We start from the raw sequence: 8,601 nt of genomic DNA on the forward strand, positions 1-8,601 counted from the left end.
AGTCTGCAGATTATCTCTTTGGCTTACTGATTTCGGGTACTCTTGATATACACCAGGGAGTGGGATTTCATACGATAATTTTGTTTTAATTTTTTGAAGAACTATTCCACAGTGTCTCCCCTAATGGTTGTAGCAGTTTACATATGCACTAACAGTACGCAAGGGTTCCCTCTCTCCACACCCTTGCCTGCACTTGCTATGTTTTCTCTACTGAGGATAGCCATTCTAACAAATGAGAGATACTGCATGATGGTTGTGATCTGCATATTCCTGATTAGTGAAATTTAGTACCTTTTAATATACATGGTAGCCATTGATACGTCTTTGGAGAAATATCTGTTTAAGCAAGTCCTTTGCCCATTTTTAAACTGCTTTGTTTAGGGGTGGTACTGGGCTTTTTGTTTGGGGGGTTGTTTTGTTTTGCTTTGTTTTTGAGTTATGAGTAGGAGATACATATATTCTTTAATGTTAGTATTCAGCCTTAATTAAGAATGAAATTCTAGGCCCGGTGTGGTGGTGCACGCCTGTAATCCCAGCACTCAGGAGGCTGAGACAGGAGGATGGTTGCGAGTTTGAGACCAGCCTGGGCTACAAAGTGAGCTCAAGGCCAGCCTGAACTGCATAGAGAGACCCTGTCTCAAAAAGATAAAAAAAAAAAAAAAAAAAAAAAAGAAATCCTACCATCACACACACAAAAAAATCACAGCACTGTTTTTGCAATTAAAAAAACCAACTCTGTTCCAGGTGTGGTGGCACACGCTCATAGTCCCAGCACTTGGGAGCTAAGGCAAGAGGACTGCTGTAAGTTTGCAGCCACCCTGGGCTACATAGTGAGATCTTGTCTCAAAAAAACAAAAAGCTACTCTGAAAATCATACAAGAAACAAGAACAACAAGAAATCCCAAACAGCCATTCCTGAAAAAGAATAAAGCTGCAGAATGTTATATTTTGCATTTGGAATATTCCCCCAAATCCCATGTGTTATGAGGACTGGTCTTCAGCTTGGCACCACTGGAAGATGGTGAACACATTTAGGGGTGACACCTAGTGGGAGGCTACTGGGAGCGCGCCTTCAAAGGGGACTGCGAAACACCAGTGTCTTCTTTTTCATTCCTGGCCTTAAGGTGAACAGGCTTCCCGTCATGCTCTCCAACCATGAAGTGCTGCCTCACCACAGACCCAAAAGCTGTGGCCTGAAACCTCCAATCTATAAGCCAGAATAAACGACAACAACTAAGTCAGTTATAGGCTCACTTGGTAGGTGGACTCATGGGGCAAAGAGGTGTCAAGGGCGAGGACACTGGCAGCACATGTGGATGTGTGGGACACCTGTCGAAGAGCAGTGGGAAGGGAGGTGACCAGGTAGTGAACACTCTTCACATCCCCAACCCTTACTCCATCATGGGAAAGTAAGGCACTATGGTACATCAGTAAGATTTCTTGGAAACACTAAATACTCAAACTTCCTTCACCTGATTTATAAAACACTAATAGGTTAATGAGATAGTTCCCTGGTGTGAGCAATATTTCCCTTTTTCTTAGAAAAGTAACAGTTTTCTCTAATCAGTAGATTAGGAAGGCTAAGAAAGAGTAGGCACTGTGGCACACACCTGTAATCCCAACACTGGGAGAGTGAGGCAGCAGCACCATACACCTGAGCTCAGACTGGACAACGCAGTGACTCAAGACCTGATCATTAAAAAAGGAGTCGGGGGAGGTGGGGTATGTGGCTCAGGGTAAGGGTCCGGGATTCAATCCTATCACCTACAAACACAAAAAGAAAGCTAAGAAAATCACATTACATATATAGTAAGACTCAAGTCTATGATTTTAACATGAGTATTTTATTGAATTACATCATTTAACAGCACTAGTAATAAGTGATATTTGTACATGCTGTACTTAGAGAAAACATTTACTACATAACAACTTTCCATTTTTTCCTTCCAAACTATTTGCTCGGATTTTTAGAAAGTAATACCATAGATCAAACTCTAACCTCCCATGGCGCATCTTTACTCATGGGCCACCTCCTCTATTACATCTATTGCTGTTGGTGGTGCTGTTCAGTAGTTTTGCCTGGATTATATTTTCTTTTTTTTTAAATCAGATTTTATTGGTACATTTTAGATACTTTATTTTCTTAAATAATTTAATTTTATTTCTTATAAGACAAGTTCAAGTTGTAAATATAAATTCATTAACATATAATCAAAGCAAATATACCCTTTCTAGTATCTTTGAAGCTAGTCCCTCCCCTCCCAAAAAACACCAATCTACCTTGGAGTATATGAATATGAAGTTTTCATACTCTGTTTGGAGTCTATTTAAAGATAGTTTTAAATGGAGAGGAAAACATATCTGTTTTGCGGAAAAGCAGATGGCTTCACCTAAAAAACCCTGCCTAAGGGCTGGGCGTGGTGGCACATGCCTGCAATTCCAGAACTTGGAGACTGAGGCAGGAGGATGCTGTGAGTTCAACTGATTCAAGGACAGCCTTTTGGGACAAGACACTGTCCCAAAAAAAAAAAAAAACCTGCCTAAGATTCATCTGATTATGTTGCACTTTATAACATCACACTTGAAACAGAAGCAGAGAGGCTAAAAGAGTTCTTAATTTCCTGTCTGAAGAGGGAAAATGCTTCCATGTTTCTAAACTACCAGTTTTTAAATTGCAGGGTAACCCTAGGTTGACTAAGCTTTTCAATGATCGATAGATCGGAGTGGCCATGCTTGTAATGCAAAGTGTTCTCACACATTTAGTTATAAAATCTTTCTAACATTTGAAAAGTAAAATGACCCCAGGCATGGTGTTGCATGCCTATAATCCCAGCACTCAGGAGGCTGAAGCAGGAGGATCTTTGTGAGTTTGAGGCCAGCCCGGGCTACTAAGTGAGCTCAAGTTCAGCCTGAACTGCATAGCAAGACCCTGTCTCAAAAGAAAAAAAAAAAAGTAAATTGGCAGACAAAATCCTTACTGTCAGTTCTCTCCTTATCCTCACCCTTTGGAAAGTCAACCTCATATAGTCAACATGAAAGTAGACCGCATCACTGAATCCAGCTGGAGTGACGCCACTGTGGTTTTTCTCAACATTGACCCAAAAACCTGAACAAATACAACTTCTCCGTCACACTCAATTGCCTCACGTGGAATCTGTGACATGGAAAGCAGTCACAAGTACCACGTGGGGATTTCCTGCACGATTTTCTCCTCTGCTTTGCCATCTTTTTGATACTATTCAATGTCCCTCTACTTCCAATCAAAAATTATTAGTCTAGCTGCAAATCTAGGAAAAATTTCAGATGGCCAGCTTCAAAAGGAAAAAATTTAAAATGTACCACTTGTGGTTTCTGCATCATGTCAGGTCTTTCTCTGTAGCTTAGAGGTAATAGAGACTGTTTGATTGCGAGTTATGTGGCTCCTGTTGATCATTTTGCCCCACGAAGTAAGCCAGTTTATGGGCATAATGGCAGGGAGCAGGAACTCGAATGATGCCCCTTTATAAAAAGAAAAATAGGGGCTGGGGATTTAGCTCAGCGGCAAAGCGCCTGCCTGGCAAGCGCAACGTCGTGAGTTCGGTTCCCGGTACCAGAAAAAAAAAAAAAAAAGAAGAAAAATAGAAGTTTATTATTTAACTTTACATCACCTTATATTTGCCTTTATATCTACTTTCTCTAAGTTTAAATTTTCATAGCTATCAATTCAAAGGTTCAAATTTTGCTCAGTTTTGAGCAATACCTTTTATAGATCAGAAGAAAACAAATCAATGAAACCATACTTACTGGGAAGTTACAGTATACGTGGCACAGTCTGTAAGTTAAATGCTGCACGGTACCTGGGTCCAAGCAAACCGTGGCACAGATAACATTATAACGAGTGGGAGTAACCGCACCATGCTTCCTGGGCTGACTCACAATATAAAAGTCATACCTGAAATCAGAGAACAGATGAGTATCAGTTTATTTTAGAAGAAAACGAATATGGTAATCTCTAGTATTGGCAGCAAAAACATTTAGCATATTAAGTTACAGAAATCTGTTCCATAGACAAAGTTTTCTTTAAATTTAGATGTTTGTTTAACTGGCAAACAAATGATCTGATAAAGCAAATCTGTGAAGGACAGCTAAGACAGTTCAGTTTCCTTCTTCCTAAAATACAACCTTTAGGCTGTGGTGTTTTCAGCAAGTCTGATGGATTAGTGTATATACAATATGTGGTTATCTGAGCGTGTTGGTATTTCACAGGTACCCTTGATGACAGCTTAGCTAGGTGTCAAATTCTAGTTTCATAACTACTGTTTGGCTACTTAAAGATACTGTTTCACTGATATGGTTCCTACTGTTGAGTAATATTATATTGCTTAAAAATATATTATTCCTCTGGCAACTTTTAAAATATCTTGTGCCTGCTTCTTTGAAGTTTCATTATAATGTTCCAGAAGTTAGGCTTATATTTATTGACCCTGTTTAAATCCTATGATTCCTTAATCTGAGTTCAGAATTTCACTCTCTGAATATTACTCCCCCTTCTCACACAATATTGTATCATTTCCTACAAAAATTTCTATTGATATATAGCAAATTGCATTTTACCTTATCTTTTTCTTTTTGTCCTATCTCACCTATCTTCGTGGTTCTCCACTGCATTGTGGGAATTTTTAATGTATTTTCCAGTTAACAATTTTCCTTCGATTGTCTAATCTGTGATTTAAGCATTCCTCTGGGTTTTTTTCATTTTCACTATGTTTCACTATTAGATACTCAAATATTATTGATACTTTTATTCAGAATTTCTTAGGGCTTTTTGTTTTTATTTGTGGTGGTTGAGGAGGAACCCAGGACTTTTACATAAAGTTATGTCCCAGCTCTTTTTCTTTTTATTTTTCGGACAAAGTCTGTTACTAAATTGCACAAGTGAGGCTCAAACTTGCAATCCTCCAGCCTCCCAAAGCACTCAATTACCTTTCTAATGGCATTCCTTCCATTTTTTATCTTCTTGGTCTTTATACGTATTTTAATGTAGAATGTCTGCAACGATTTCATTATCTAAAAGTTCATGTAACTAATCCCTTTGTCATTTTGTCTGCCAATTGTTACCCATGGTAGATTGCTTCCTCATAAGAAAAAAAAATTTCTAAATCACTGTTCTGAATTATATTATGTCCATGTATAACAGTACAATAAATTCGGTACTGTGTAAATTACTCAATATTAGTATTACTTTGGTAACACATCATTTGTTCAGGTTCTAAGAGGATAAATGTCATAAGAAAAACTTTATGTTGCTGCCTTTAAAAGTAGCAAACATTTTTGAAAATACAAAACTGCCCTAGGCTCTGAAACATTTTTTATAGGGCTGGGATTGAACTCAGAGGCTTTGTACTGAGCTGTATCTCCAGCCCTTATAAAAAATTTTGAGACAGGGTCTTACTAAATCATTAAGTTGCCTGGGTTGGGTTCAAACTTGCAATCCTCCTGTCTCAGCTTCCCACAGGACTAGGATTACAGGCATGCACCACCACACCTGACTTAAACAAACATTTTAATAGGGCATACTCCATACTATTTGATTTCCATATTCCATATTATTTCCTACTCAGTATAATGTTATCTATGACAGTTTGCTTGGACCCAGATACAGTGCAGCTTTTATCTTACAAAGTATGCCACATGTACTATAACTTTCTAGTAAGTATTGATTTCCATATTCCATATTATTTCCAATCTGTTAACTTGCTACTTCCATATTCATAATTAGTTTGGGGATCATACTAAAATTAACCTTTATTTGATCACAGAAGCAAATGTGATGAAGAAACTTAACCACAAGATCAAACACAATTTCTAAATTTTTTTTTTGTCTTTTTGAGACAGGGTCTTGCTATGCAGTGCAGGCTGGCCTTGAGCTCACTTTGTAGCCGAGGCTGGTCTCAAACTTGCAATGATCCTCCTGCCTCAGCCTCCTGAGTGCTGGGATTACAGGCATGTGCCACCATGCCTGGCCAATTTCTAAATCTAAATGAAGAGTCCTTTGCCAAGAATCCCAACAGTGTCAAGTCCAAGAGTCCCTCTCAAAAAGATCAGAGTAACTGTCAAGAATCAGAAAATGCTTTTTAAGGTGACATAATTGAGATTAAGTGACTTGGAAGTAAATCAAGAAAGTTCATCTGAAAGGTACAATTCGTATTGTGAAAGGGAAAAGACACTGCTCAAATAGGAAGGAGCAACCGGGATGAAGGAGGGGAGAAGAAAAAGAAAGAAGGAAGAGGGAAAAATATGTGTGTATATATATACACAGGATAGCTAGGATAATTGTACTACTAATATCTGTGGGTTTATTGAAAGGAATTGTTAACATGCAATTGTTTGATCAATCTTGCATGCCTATATTTGGTTATATGTGCAACCATTCTGAAGATGACATTGTGTAGTATAACAACCATTGTTAATATCCTATCACCATGTTTTGAAATTCTGTATCATTCTTATTGCTCTCTATGCTGTTTTATATATTTGTTTTTTATATGTTGGTTTTTTTAAATGAATAACCAAATCTATTTGTATATGTAAGGATAGCTGGAATAGGGGTATTGCTGATGTCTGTAGTTTACTGAGAGGAACCGCCAGTGCTTAAAATTTTCTCTTTTTTTGACCAATTTTGCACACTTGAAATCTGGTAATCAGAACGACTGATCTAGAAACAACAATATGCAGTATAGGGACTATTGCTGAACTCCTACTATCCTGTATGGTACAGCTCTGCATCATTTCCAATGTTGTTTTTTAATTATTTTTTTTTTTACTTTTAAAATTTTTTTTAATTTATTATTTTTTGTTACTGTCTTTGACTGTTTGATCAATCTTACATTCTTACATCTCGTGGACTGAGCAATTTCATTGCAGATAACAGTATGTAATATCGCAACCATTGTAAATTCCTATCATTTTGTCTTGAGGTCATGTATCGTTTTTGTTGTTTTTGTGTTGTTTTGATTTTGTCTTCATTGTTGTTTTGTCAGTTTTTAATTTTTAAAATAAAAAAAGATTACAGATGCAGATATAAAAATAAAAGTGGTTTCCCATTCCTTCCTGGTTAACACCCTATCAATGACAGTTCCTGAAGGTGGATTTTCAAGCCCTTGAGACTCAACAAAAAACCTGGGGTTTATTGGTTTCTTCACCACAATGAAGGTTAGCTTGACTCTTTAAAAATTAGAGTAAATGTCACTATGTTTACCGAGTCTTATCTCAAGTAGAGCTCATTAGTGTAGAGTCACTGGAGAGGATGGCTTTTTGCAATGTATTTCTGGGTCACAAAGTTGTATATTCTTAATCTAAACGTATGTTTCTCTATATAAAATAAGTAATATGTTCTTATAACTTGCAAAATACTTTGTCCTAAGTATTCCATTTAATGACCTTACGAAGAGGGTGACAAGGATGTGTTACAGACATAGAAAGATACAGTATCGGGACAGTCAACACTGACAGGGTGATCATTATCTGCAAGGTACTTGCCAAGCACTTTACTTCACTCAGTGAAGTCTTTCAAGGACCCAGTGATACAGCTACTATTATCCCCATTTTACTGATGAGAGAGCAAGCTTGAAAACCACCTCGTTTATAAGGCTTCAAAGGTTGGGTAGGACCTCCAGCAAGACCACCAAGCAAGCAGTGAGGAAGAGTGGTTCCCACCTGGCCTGTTCCTGACTTCCATGGGCACCTCAGCAAAATGTTATTAACGTGATGCCTGTAAGAAATTTCTGGTAGACATCTTTTATCAGACTAAAGAACTTTCATACTGTATTGAGTTTTTTTTCCTTTCACCAGAAAGGGTGTGCAATTTCAAGTGTATATATCTGCGTTTATTAAGAGAAGCATTTTCCCATATTTCCTCAGATTAGTTATTTGTATTTTCCTTTAAGTTGTTTCAAATTTTCAGTTTACTAACACATGGATTATTGTGGTGTTCTTTTCACATTCCTTTCTTCTCCAGTGACTCTACACTAATGAACGCTACTTGTTCCTAATGTTTAGCCTTAGTTTTTTATTTCTTCAGTCTTGAGGATATAAAAATTAATAGCTTCAAAGAACCAGCTTTAAACTTGTTAACTGTTTTCCATGTTGTCTCTGCTTTTGTTTGTTCCTTTGATTTTAGTACATGTGCTGCCAAAGCGAGCACGTTGTTCCTTTTATTTTTTGCACTCTTATTTTGGTTTCCTGTGTTCTGAGTGCTTTAAAATTCAAGGCTCTTGGCACATTCAGAATGTATTAACGAGGGCTATAAACCCATTATCTATTTGCTATATCATAAAAAGTTTGATGCATAGTATTTTCATGACCTCTCAGTTCTGAGGATTTTTTTCTTTTTCTCCTTAACATTATTCTGACAGTTGTTGCTCTGGAACCACCTAAGTTTCAAGTTCTGGGATAACGTGGTCCCATCTCCTGAGAAGACACGGTCAAGCTGTAGGAGAGCATAGAAATATTCCTGCTTAAGACTCAGTGGGTAGGGGCTGGGGATTTAGCTCAGCGGCAAAAGCGCCTGCCTGGCAAGTGCAAGGTCGTGAGTTCGGTTCCCGGTACCGGAGAAAAACCAAA

The 8,601-nt window shown here is 37.7% G+C and overlaps 1 long non-coding RNA gene across 1 annotated transcript in view; it reads right to left on the reverse strand.

Annotated features, from left to right (window-relative positions):
- Nucleotides 1-1,607: 1,607 nt before the first annotated feature.
- The window catches only part of LOC102004354, a 9,402-nt gene continuing 2,408 nt past the window's right edge, over nucleotides 1,608-8,601 (reverse strand). Inside the window, exons 2-3 of the long non-coding RNA XR_262852.2 lie at nucleotides 3,784-3,931; nucleotides 1,608-1,764 (exon numbers count right to left, since the gene is read on the reverse strand). This is a non-coding gene — a long non-coding RNA (uncharacterized LOC102004354). The remainder of the gene's footprint in view (nucleotides 1,765-3,783; nucleotides 3,932-8,601) is intronic.

This window comes from Chinchilla lanigera, unplaced genomic scaffold, assembly GCF_000276665.1.
Source record: "Chinchilla lanigera isolate Chin_1 unplaced genomic scaffold, ChiLan1.0 scaffold00054, whole genome shotgun sequence".
NCBI lineage: Eukaryota > Metazoa > Chordata > Mammalia > Rodentia > Chinchillidae > Chinchilla > Chinchilla lanigera.